The 13,090-nt window shown below is 38.6% G+C and overlaps 1 pseudogene; it reads right to left on the bottom strand.

Moving 5' to 3' along the window:
- Positions 1 to 10,028: 10,028 nt before the first annotated feature.
- On the bottom strand, positions 10,029 to 10,639 carry LOC149219707 (pyrophosphate-energized membrane proton pump 2 pseudogene; annotated as a pseudogene).
- Between the last annotated feature and the right edge of the window lie 2,451 nt (positions 10,640 to 13,090).

Genomic DNA, 13,090 nt, shown 5'->3' with positions numbered 1-13,090 from the left:
GGCTCTTTTATGTTCAGTTGTACTGTTGCATTGCATTTTGACTATTTTCACCTTTTGGCTTTAATCTGGCTTCACTTGGACTCATGTTTAAGCCACTTATTTGACCATGTCTTCTGCAAGATCAACCATGCAATCAGTTAGCTTCTGCAACTTGACACACCCTTTGACCCATGGAAGGAACATCCCTTTGAGTGTCCTTGACCAATTTCACCTCCCTGCATTGAGCATAGGATTGTTCCCATCCCAGGAAATAGATCATCTATTTCTCTGACACTTGTTCTTTCCACTGTATTATAGCATTCTTTTATTATTTTTCCAGCTTAAAGAAAAAGACAAAAAAAATTATATATTCCAAAAAGAGCAGGAACGGGACAACATTTCCATATATTATTGGCAGCTAGAGTCAGTCGTGTCACCCTTGAAGAAAGCACTCAAAAGAAAGTCTCTCCTCCATTTTGGGCGAGATTTAGTTTGACTTAGGTACACCTTAACCTTGTTATTGAGTCAGTTCTCCTCTAATTGGTTACCTATTCCAATCATATGGAGATTTCGCTCGTGCCTCCTGCATGACGAACTTATACAGAGTTATCATATGCTTCCATATAGTCATCACTGAGTCGTGCTTTTGTTCAAGGGAAGTAAGCCTGAGTCAGCCTCTCTGCGGTGTCTCTTAACCTACTTTTCATTCGGCCATCCCTGGTTGTAAGTGTCATGCTTATCATCACATCAATAATATTGGTCCTTCGCTCGTGCTAGTTTGAGAAGGTCTCCACTGAATTCTTGCTGGCGGGTCTTGTCCTTATCGACGATGACATATTGCTCTGAGGGCAGGCCTAGAGTCGCACCCTGGCCCTATTTTCATTATTGATAGGTCACCTTGTGCTCAGCATCGATCAGTATCATGGGTCTTTGACTGAGTGGTTTCCCTTGTGTTCAACATCAACTTTAATTATCACACATTGGGATTCATGCATTGCCTTCGTTTCCTTTTGACCCTATTGGTGGATTCCTCGCCTCTGTGCCAGCTTTCATTATTGGTTGGTTCAGAGGGTTTCTATCGTGTGCTAGCTACATCTTGTGTACGCTAGAAACGTGCTTTGGTCGGGTTACTACATCTTTTTCATCTGATTCCTTCCACATTATTGGCCTACGAGTTACACTCGCGTTAGATTAATGAAGAATGCCTTAATGCCTTCCTTCTAGCGAATCTTTTCCTATCCACTACGACTCATTGCTCTAGGACAAATATCTAGAGTCCATTTGGCAGTACCTTGGGGTTTGCAGTCATCAGTGGCAAATTCCTTCGCTATCGACAATGGGAAACCATCATTGTCCCCTGATTGATAGATTCTTCCAGGTGTTCGACTTCAGCTCATTTATTCGCACTTGTTAGATTGTACTGGGTACCTTGACTCTCATTATCATTATCAGTGAGTAGTCTCACGTTTGTTAATGGTATACATCAATGACCGGTAATCAAACGATTTCTCACATGGTCGAATTCAGATCATTTATTCCCATTGTGTAGAAATGTACCACGGCTGTCGATGAAGACCTTGGGTTGCATCAGCATTCTTTGGTTCGCTGGTCAGTTGCTCCTGTTACTGCTAGTCGACACCATCCACATTATATGTTGTAGTCCTTCACAACGACATCTTATATGCTGGCATCCAAGTTGTGATGTAGTATCATCTTATTTCATCATGTTCATTTGGTACTATTGGGATTAGTTTTTGACACCAGTGATCAGCTTCATTGATCATCTTCTTATATATGTGATATTCAGACATGTACTTGTTCAATCACGATCAGATGATCCATTATGTACTTTCAGTCCTTTTATACTTGTATACATAGTGGATCTGCTTGTACTTGATATGCGGACATGCTTTACTTTCTCTGAGCATGGGAATACTCGCCTCAGACAGCTGTTTCTTTCTGATCTCTTTTTGATGGCTTGGCAGACTGAAATCTGGTGAAGTCCTTCTCAGTTTCAATAGGTTTCCTTTCCATATACTTAATACATTTCAGCTATCATGTACTCCTCTGACCTCATATATTAGGGAGCATCTATTATAGCTCAAAATATCACCCTTCGTATTTGTGATGCTTGGTTTATGGCCTAGGGCAACCCCTCCTTCTAGACTTGGTCTAAATATTAAAAAAAAACAGTGTTTTACTCCTTGTACGCTACTTTGCCCTGTGATAAAGCATATACATGCTGGTTAATCAATACCCAACTTGCGTATATATGTTAAAACACTTTAAAAGTTTAAATTTCCTTAACTATGGGTGGAGTTCTCGGGTTTTACCTGTTGATTACCTCCTAGTTCTCGTGGCCCAACTGTTTCCCAACTAAAAAACTAATTGGGAGAAGTATAAATAGACTTCTATGGGAAGGCCTTAAGGAGGAGAAGAGATAGAATTACTATACTAAGATTATCCCCTAACTGAGTCTGAAGTATCCCTATGCTTCAAGCACTTCCCCAAGTTCAGGAAACCCTTGTTTCCTTGAGTGTTGATATTCTCCCACTTGCTTGAGATATCATGGTATTGGTTATGGAAGGAGGTTGTTGAATACCGGGACTGGAAGGATCTGGAGGACGGTTCCGCTTGGAGCCGGAAGAAGAAGACTCAGATGAATTCTCTCCGTGTTGGTTATAGCTTTCTATAATAAAAAGAAACATTGTCTTGTTCCTGAAATTAACTTTGTTTATGCATCAGATACTGTTGTAATTCATGTATGAATGTCTTTTTGATGTATAACTAATCATCTTTCTTATATGATATAAAGTTGATTTCATTAAAATGCTTTATCTATATGCTGTTATGTATGTTCGGATTGGTTGATTTGCAGATTCGAAGATCATCAGGAGTTGCAGAGGGTCTGAACCCTGCTGGAACTACCCAAACGAAGGACATCTGGGTATGGTCACTATCACATAGTTTGTTTATATAAGCATGTTGCCTGAGTTGTATGAGTGTTTCTTACTGTAGTTTGCTCTTGCTCTGTTGGGGTTTCAACGCAAAGCCCTAGGGTACTTACTGTCGTAATAGATACGATGATGAAGTAGCCAAGGATTTGTAGTCATCTTCAGCATGGAGATCCAGAGGTCAAAGAAGCTCCTCCAAAGCTTAGCAGCAACATCAGGATCATCAGCATCACCATCCAACACCTGCACGTCAACATCAACTCAGCAGCAACATGTAGGTCTCTCCAATAACCATTAGGTAGATGCAGGTATGCAATATTCTTGACCTCTTCTCTTGAGCATATTATATTTGGAAATTTGTTGTTAATGCCTGAGAGATGAGGTTTTATAAGCTAAGGATGGGTCAATAGTCTCAGCCACCTTCACCTAGTTAATTGCAGCTCACTCCTTCACTCATGCAATGTTGAAAAGTCGAATTATGAAGGGTGATGATTTCAAGGAATGAGGACAACATTTAAAAGAATAAATTTTTGCAAAGGCCAAGTCACCACAGCACTCCAAGCCCTCCATCCACTTCATATTCACTATCTATTCATCATTCATCCATCCCATTTCATTCTTGAAAAAAAAAAACAAACATAGCATCCTCTCAATTTTCACAAACCTACACTACTCCCTTTGAGCCATAGCATCATCATCCAATCCCTCTTCATCGTTTCTCATCACTCCCATGCAGTTGGAAGACCCTGAAAGAGGAGGAATGACTACTACAGGAAGGCAAAATGTTGCTACAAGAAGGAAGAAATGAACAAAGATGGAAGAGCTTAAGAGAGACCTAATCAAAACAGAGAACTCCAAGGCCATTAGGCAACCATCTAGGCCACAAGAGAGAAGAAGAAGGCAACAAAAAGAAATGAGGCATTCACCATCAAAACAAAACTCAAACTGCACTGATGAAAATATGTTTTCCAAGAGGTCTCCAATCTCTTTCTAGCTTTTGTCCAAGGCCTAAAAATGGGAAAAAGGCATGGGAGTCAAGTTGAGGGCCTGCCCTAACCTCAGACTATCATTTATGCTCAAAACTGGTATCCTGTAGTTTTAACAAGGTTTCCTATAGGTTTCCTGTAGTTTTGACAGGAATTACTACAGGATGTCCTAGTTCTCATCTAAATGCATTTTGAAGGTGTTAGAGGTGTCCAAATGGTGGAACAAGGTAGCAGAAGGTTGATAAGGGTGTAGAAGACCTTGCCAAACTGAAAAATATTCAAGAACCCATCTTGAATAAGGGGAAGAAGGCAAGCTAATGGTCTCAAGAAACAATCATTTTTATTTGCACAAATATGTTTTTGGGCTTGTCCTTGCAAAACTTGCAGCCAATATTCTTAATGCACAAGAGAGAGGCCACCAGGGCCATGGATGAGGCACAATGAGGTCACTAAGTTGCTCAAAGGATGAGCAACACTTTCAGCAGGGGGTATGATGGGCCTCTAAATTAGACATAAATTAAGGCACATGCCTCTAACTTAAAACATTAATTAAGGCCTATGACCATCCTTCAACACATTATACATCTCTTTTTGCATTAAATAATTTATTTTTAACTTTAATATATTCATTAGGAAGGTTTATGAATAATTGGATATTTGTGCCTAATATTATTTATTTTTGTAGAATATTATGAGAATATTGGGAAGATTATGAAGATTTGAAGGAGGAGATAATTTAGGGACTTGTTCCCTACTACAGGAGGATCAATAATCAATAATAAATCAACAAGATATTATGGAAATATGGCAGAGATTGCGGAACTCCAATGATTGAGAAAATCTAGGAATGTATTCCACTAATCAAGGGACCAGATCCACTAATCAAGGGATTTTGGTGGGAAAAGCTTCCCCCATTCATGGGGAATGATTCCTAATCATTTTGTATAAGTACCAAGTCGAATTTGCCTCTAGAGATATATTTTCATTAGTGTTATTGTGGAGAGAGCTTGTATTTCTGTAGCTCCATTGTATTTTCTTGCGGGGGTGTAATCGTATTGATGGAATAATGAAGATTGGTGTCATGTTTAGCTTATAAATCTTGTTCTCCTCCATAGGTCTCTAATTTTCCTTGGGCTTGGCCATCCAAGAACCTCAAAGCCCCTTTGTACCATCTTCTTTCCTTCTTTTCACTTCGTATTCACATGCATCTCTAGTTTTTATTTCTTTCTATTTCTGCATTCAGTATTAATGATTTCTTATTGTAGGATTGAGTGAAATGGTTTATGTAAGTTCTTTTGTAGGATAAAAATCACTATTTCGTCCTTGGAAAAGCTTTGGAAGTTCATAGTAATCATTGAATTTCTTGGATTAGTCTTCTTATTCCCAAATCTAGATTGTTGGACCTCCTTTTTAGCAAAGAACAATAAATTTCTTCCATTTTTTAGAGCATGCTAACAAGCTTCAATTGAGTTGGTTCCACTTGTATTAGATCAAAAAAACCTTCTAGTTCATAAAAAAATTACCCCATTGCATTTTCACTTGATTTGGTTAGGCATTGTTTAGATTTACTAGCTCACTAGTTCTCGAATTTCAAGATTTTCGACTAGTAATGTTTTTTTTTTTTTTTTTCATGGGTTAACAACGGTATTTTTTAGTGAATCCACTTGGAATAGGGACCTAAGACATCCTAGTTAATAACAAAATTTTTCCCATCCAATTTTGATTTGATTTTCTTGGTCTTTAAACCCTCACCAATTTCATCATTTCACAAGGAAACTTCTCCAAGCTTTTTGAGCAAATCCATCCATCTCCCAACCTTGGTTTTGAGTTCTGAAGTCGTCCTAGGCACTCCCTTGAATCATTCCATACACCAAGCACCTTCCCTAAGCTTTCCATCACCTTCAAAATCCATCCTTTTGCTCTCGGATATATCATGTAGGTTTTCCGGGGATCCTTTAGGTTTTTAGTACATGTTGTACGTTTTCCTGGAGTGGCCTGTTTTGAGGCCGAATTGAGGGAAAACCTCCAAGAAGCCACACAAAGTCACCTAAGGGTCTCCCAAGCCTTCCAACCATCCACCATCATCTCCAAGTCACCTGCAACATCACCAATAGAGATTAGCTATCACACTCTCACATGAAAAAAAACAGAAAGAAAAACATATTTATTTTATTCATTTACATGCACAGCAGTAGAAGGTTTGATGGTTTGAATCTGCATGCTTAGGAAAGTAGGATTGCATATATGTTAACTTAGCATTCTTTTGAAGCAAAGCCTCTTAGGAATTAGTTAGAAAATGGTGTGTTTTAGCATTTGATTTCAGTCTCTTTCCTTGTACTTTCTTTCTTGCAATAGGTTAAGGTTCCATTTCAAACATTTCATTTTCTGCAATTAGTTTAGGATTTGACTTCAGTACATGCACTCCATTAAATCATGATAGAAAATGAAGGAAACATTGTATGTCACACTTATAGTGTTGATACCTCTTAAGTTTGTACAAACCCCGGGTTGATAATTAAAGTCAGTAGCCTTGGGAGTTGCAGTATTCTTGTTGCAATACTGAGGCTCATCACTTTTTGGCACTGTTTCCGGGGAGGTGTCAAAGTATGCATTTTTTTCTTCCCTAGTTGATTCATTTCTTTTTACTTTTTTCAAAAACAAAAAAAAATTATTTGCATTAGGCATATTTAATTTCAAAAGTAGAAAACTGCATTGCATTAGTGTTTCCATTCAATCATAAAAACAAAAAATTCTCCAACACCAACCCACACCCCCCATTTGATCACGTGGTGCAATAAGAGCCACACCACCATTCACTTTTGGAGGTAGAAGAATAAGATTACAAAGAATGTAGAAGAAATTGATGGAGATGATGACAATGAGGAAGATCCTCTCGGATTTCCCATTTAAGATACTGATGGTAATGTGCACATGAAGAACAACCCTCCATATTTTCTTCCAAAATTTCATGGTCTAAGGTCAGAGGATCCATAAACCTTTCTCTTTGAATTTGAAATTATTTGTAGATCTTATGGTTATTTATTAAAAACTAAAAAACTGAGATTGTTTCCTGCAACATTGAAGGATAGAGCTCTTAAATGGTTCATGAGTTTAGGGACTAATTCAATAAGATCATGGAATGATATGAAAAATATATTTATAGAAAAATATAAAGATCATGATCTTAAGGAAGAAATATTTAGAATGAATCAAAGAGAAGATGAGAGCCTTGAGGATTTAATAGAGAGGTTCATGTATAATGTTAAGAGGGAAAAACTACATCATTTAGGATCCAACACACTAAAAACCCTCTTACTTAGAATAATTAAGGATGAATGGATTGATCTCCTTAATCTCATGAGTAGAGGTTATGTATACCAATTATCATTTGATGAAATTTATGAAACATGCAAAAACACATATCAAGAGGAAGGGCAAGAGTAAGTCAAATAGCATCAAGATCGGTAAGTCAAGCTAAACTTGGAAATTTGTTTAATGATTTTAAAACAGAAATTCTTAGCAATCTAACAAAACAAGAAGAAATGTTAAGAATGCAAGATGAAGGAAAAGAAAATGTTGATATTTGTGTTGCAGAATCACATGGTGTTAAACATTATCCATCATTACCAAGGTTGAAGGAAGTTTACCAAGAGGACAATGGACCAAGTCAATTGTCAAGGCAACAATGTTATAGTGCCGATACTAACTGCACTCCCTTGACTCATTCCATCCACCAGCCACCTTCCCTAAGCTTTCCATCACCTTCAACATCCATCCTTTTTCTCTCGGTTGTATCCTATAGGTTTTTAGTACATCCTGTAGGTTTTCCTGTAGTGGCCTATTTTGAGGCCTAATTGAGGGAAAACCTCCAGCAAGTCACACAATGTCACCTAATGGTCTCCCAAGCCTTCCAACCATCCACCATCATCTCCAAGCCACCTGCAACATCACCAAAAGAGATTAGCTTTCACACTCTCACATGAAAAAAGACAAAAAGAAAAACAAATTTATTTTATTCATTTACATGCACAGCAGTAGAAGGTTTGATGGTTTGAATCTGCTTGCTTAGGACGACAGTATTGCATAAATGTTAACTTAGCATTCTTTTCAAGCAAATCCTCTTAGCAGTTAGTTAGAAAATGGTTTGTTTTAGCATTTGATTTTAGTCTTCTTCTTTGTACTTTATTTCTTGCAATAGGTTAAGGTTCCATTTTAAACATTTGATTTTTTGCAATTAGTTTAGGATTTGACTTCAATACATGCACTCCATTACATCGTGACAACAAAGGAAGGACATATTGTATGTTTCACATATAGTGTTGATACCTCTTAAGTTTGTACGAACCCCGAGTTGATAATAAAAGTCGGTACCCTTCGGAGTTGTAGCATTCTTGTTGCAATATCGAGGCTCATCACTTTTTGGCACTGTTTCCAGGGAGGTGTCAAAGTATGCATTGTTTTCTTCCCTAGTTGATTCATTTCTTTTTACTTTTTTAAAAACAAAAAAATTATTTGCATTAGGCATATTTAATTTCAAAAGTAGAAAACTGCATTGCATTAGTGTTTCCATTCAATCATTAAAACAAAAAATTCTCCAACACCAACCTGGCCCCCAATTTGATCACTTGGTGCAGTAAGAGCCACATCACCATTCACTTTTGCAGGTAGAAGAAGAAGATGATAAATAATGTAGAATAAATGGATGGAGACTGTTATCTCAAAATCAAGCCCTGGAAGGCTGCAAACCAGGAGACTTCAAGTAACTATTTCAAACCAATCTTTAGACTAAGGATTAGCCTCCTTAGCCTGAGAGGGCTCTCTCAAAGGGTTATTGATTTTGACTAATAATAAGATGGCTAACTCTTGTGGAATAACATTAACAAATATGAAGGCTAGAAAAACATTAAATAAGTTTCCATTGGGCCTATGGAGTAAACACCACCTCAGTAAACAATGATACTGCCTTTACATAGAAGTCAGGGCACTTAGCATTTAGATGTTCAGAACACAACACACAAATGGAACCACAGCTCATAAGTACACACAGGAAGTCAGAGCACAATCAGTGAATTCTGAGTGATTGTGCCCTATGCAACTGTAAAAAGACATAAAGGAAAAGATAACATCATACATTCTAAACATAGGAATCCCTCATGAATCCTGAGAAGAAACACAGCCAACTTATATTACTGAACTCAGTCTTTTCATAAGCCAAAACAGTCCTTTGTTACAAAAGTTTCCAACCCCTATTACATAGATGTTCCCGCTATATATATTGAGCTCTTCTACCTAATTGAGGTTCCTCCTCCAGCGTGAGGGGAACTCTAACTCTGCCTATGATGACACCTGCTAACATTTGAAACTAACTAATAAATATAGCAGACTACAAATTGACAGCTCTAAAGTCCTAAAACAATTAGGATTCTAATTCGACATCATGCTGAAAATAGCATTTATTACAATCAAGATGGTGCTCCTACGAGAAAAAGGAGAAAACAGGCTCATTCTCTGACAAGTGGTCTCTTTTAGTTTGGCTGTGATAGGTGTCTGTAGTTGCTTGCTGGCCTTTAATGTAACATGTTTTCCAATACCCTGAAATATGGGAAACTGCTCCTGTTTGTCGGTCCTTGGTTTGCCTCAAATTGCTCGAATGTACAACAGCATGTCTTCTAGCCTTTAATAACCCAAAATATAGAACACTCCCACGTTCCTGTTGAGTTGGAGGCTGCATCAATGGACATGTGTGCAGGTAAAAATTCTTTATATGCAACTAATTTAATACCCTTTGAACGGTGATAAAGTGGCTTTATAACAGAAATTTAACTTGAGTTAAAATATTCCACCCTTGTTAAGGTACACCTGTCTTGATCTGAATGGCTATGGTAACTCCATCTGGTCTCTTGCATATCCTTTAGGTGTCTCCCTTTCAAAAATTCCCGCTCTCAATACCAAACTGCCTGTCTGCATTAAAATCATCACCTACAGCAGTTTCGTAGCGCGCTACGAAACTGCTGAATCATTTGAAACAACTTGCCTTTGACCCGAGACCTTTATCACCCAAACATTTGATTGTCAAAAACTCCCTTCGACTAACTGTGCCTTCAGATCTTCAATTTTCATTATCCCAAGCACCTCCAGCAGTATTCAAAAACAAGGCCATGAGAATACCAGAGACCGTTGCAAACATTAGCATTGAAGCAACAACTTTGGCACAAAGTAAAGGCTGATATGTATACTGACCCAGAATCTTAAATGAGACACTAATTAAAACAGGAGATACAACTGCTAAAGCACCAGGCTTTATCATCTCCCGAAGTGAAGCAGTTGTTGCTATTGCAACACAACGTGCATAACCTGGCTTCTCTTGATTTGTCATTATGCCAGGTCGATCTATAAAGTGCCTCCGCATTTCCTTAACAACTTCCTAGGCAGTTCAACCAACTGCATAACATGCCCATGCACTGAATAGGAAAATAAGCATCGATCCCAATAGACCTCCAAGAAATACCTCTGGAATAGCTATATCAACCTGCGTAAATGGTTGATGAGCATAAGCTGATACTTCATATAGGTACTGAATAAAAGAAAAGAAACTAATGCAGCAGATCCAATTGCAAAGCCTTTGGTGGTTGCTTTTGTGGTGTTCCCGACTGCATCAAGAAGATCTGTAATTTCTCTTACACTTTCAGGCTGTTGACTCATTTCCACAATAAGCTTCATCTTAGCACTCGTTAAGTTGCTTATGAGAAACCATTTAATTCCTTTTAACTTAACATCCAAAACCTCCCTCTTCAGAGGAGTAGCTATTGGATAGACATGTAATCCAGATACTTAATTGTAGCCAGATTGCAGCAGTCTGCGGCAAACATTTATCCCTGTAGCACTGCTCTAAGTCATTTTATTTAGCACGGTTGAACAGTTGTAGATGTATGCACTGGCCCAGAAGACGTCCACTGATTTTTATTAGAGATCCTCTTAGAACTTAAGATTGAAGCTGGTATTGTCCAGTAAGCCGGAAATGGAATGCTCGTTAACTCACCACCTAAGAATCTTAGAAATGTATGCACATGAAGTCACAGAGCCTTGGACATGCTTTCGAATGTTTAATGAAACGAGGTAATCCCGACTTAAGTTTGATCAGTTCCTTCCCTTGCATAGCTGATTTTGTGGAAAACGTGTTGCAGTATTGGTTGGCTTACAACATAGTCCTGGATTCCAAAGGTATGGCGCTTCACTTCTAATTCATGCAAAAGCATGGCCAATTCAGACAAGCTTCTGATAGGGATTTGAAATCTTCTTTGTACCTACTTCCCTATTACTGGACTGCCGTCTTTGTAAATTGTTTCATCCGGTGAATGAGGAAATAAAATTGAGACAAACTTATCAATTGATTCAATTTTATCCACCTCGGCCATGACTAGCAAAGAATATGTAGACCCATAACGTCGTTTTAGTTCTTGTGGTGCAGCAAGGCATTTGAGTTGGCCATTGACAAGTATTGCCTCGATTGTCGTCGCTGTAAGTGCCTGTGCGTATGAAATTCAAATGATTTCTTCCCACGCTGAGAATCCTCTGCCTGACGGCCTCTCTCATCTTCACTGCTCCTTCTCAACTTCCTTTACATTTTCCGCCATTTTCTGCCTTTGCTACCGCTTCCCTAATTCAGTGGCCTCCTTGATATACTGTGCACGAGTAATGATAGCTTTTGGTCGACGAAGAAAAGAGAAGACAAGACCCAAAGGTAAACAAGTGATACCTGGAGAAATTGGACGCAATGAATCCACAAAAATTGAGGCACATAGATTATGTAACATGCCAACCATATCAGTTGAGTCCAACAGAAGACACGTGTAAAATGCTGAGGATGAGACCATGTCTTTTGCAGCAGATGTTGACCCTCCGTGTTCGAAACCAAAAGATTCAAGGCCACCAGAAGCCCCAGACATTGACACATTAACAGCGTTAGAGACTTCTTTTGGATTGCCAACAAAGCAGCTATTTCCTGTTATAATAGACTTCGTAAGTTCAATTAATTCACAAAATGATACAGGAGGCACTGCTTCAGGTATGGGATGAATTTCGTGACTTAGAACTTAAGGCCCCAGTGCCCATCGAGCCCCCAACTTGACTAGTTGTTACTGGTGGAGAGGTAGTTGAATCAACATGAAAAATCATAGCAAAATGACGGCATACATTGGGGACAAAATCATCTTTCGGATCTTGAAGTTCTGGTTCTGCACTGGCAGCAATTACAGTCATCAACAGAACCTTAAATACAGATCTCTCTGCCATAAGCTGTGTCTTTGTTTTTACCCCAAGGTCAACCTTCATAGTTGATGTTTCAGTTCTGCGTCTTGATGGATCAATGGATGACATCAGCATCGTGCTCAAAAGTCCTGGAGTAACTCCTTCACCTGTAATATTTCCCTTCAGATTCAGAACTGATGACAAGCATACACGCAGGAGCTTGAGAGCATGCCTCCTGTAAAATGCATTCACCACAGAGCTATTTTGCATGACAGTTGCTATGGATTCGAACAAATCCCCAATTTCGTAGCGCAGCCAGTGCAAAATATGAATTATGCGCTACGAAATCACCTAAAAGATGTTGCGCTGCGAAACTGATAAAGGGATCTATGCGCTTTGTCCTCAAGCTAGTGTGAGAAATTTTGGCATTAGAATTTTCAGTGATAACAGTGGCTCTACTTGGGATAGTGTGCCCTTGTGGTACACTAAGAACCTGCAGTTCCAGTGCCTTATCCATTTATGACAAACAGAAATTTGCTTGACAAGCATCCCTTTCAAGCTTCTGGGGCCTTCACCTCGAGCTTAAGCTTGATGATCACTGTAGGAGAAAGAAGTCTACATCTACTAAAAAAAAAAATGCTCAGTCAACCTTGAGCTTATTTGCACTTTCCTACCTACCTACCCTATCAGCTGCAAGCTCCACTTGTAGCTCAAGGAACATGAAACTTCCAATGAAGCCAGTCATCAATCTGATCTAAAACTTGGATCTCCTTACTGTGATTGAAGCATATACAAACCAGATACTGAAATAGCCAAGGAAGCATGAGGTGTAACTGTTCTTCAAGATGAACATATAATTGGAAAGCTGAACAGTAAATATTTTCCATGTAGTCAGCTATAGGGTCAAAAAACACACGGTTAGCT

The sequence above is a fragment of the Pinus tabuliformis genome, chromosome Q (assembly GCF_031772625.1).
Source record: "Pinus tabuliformis cultivar Carrire ecotype Pingquan chromosome Q, CPIR1, whole genome shotgun sequence".
Classification (NCBI taxonomy): Eukaryota; Viridiplantae; Streptophyta; class Pinopsida; order Pinales; family Pinaceae; genus Pinus; species Pinus tabuliformis.
This window is presented reverse-complemented; position numbering and strand designations above follow the sequence as displayed.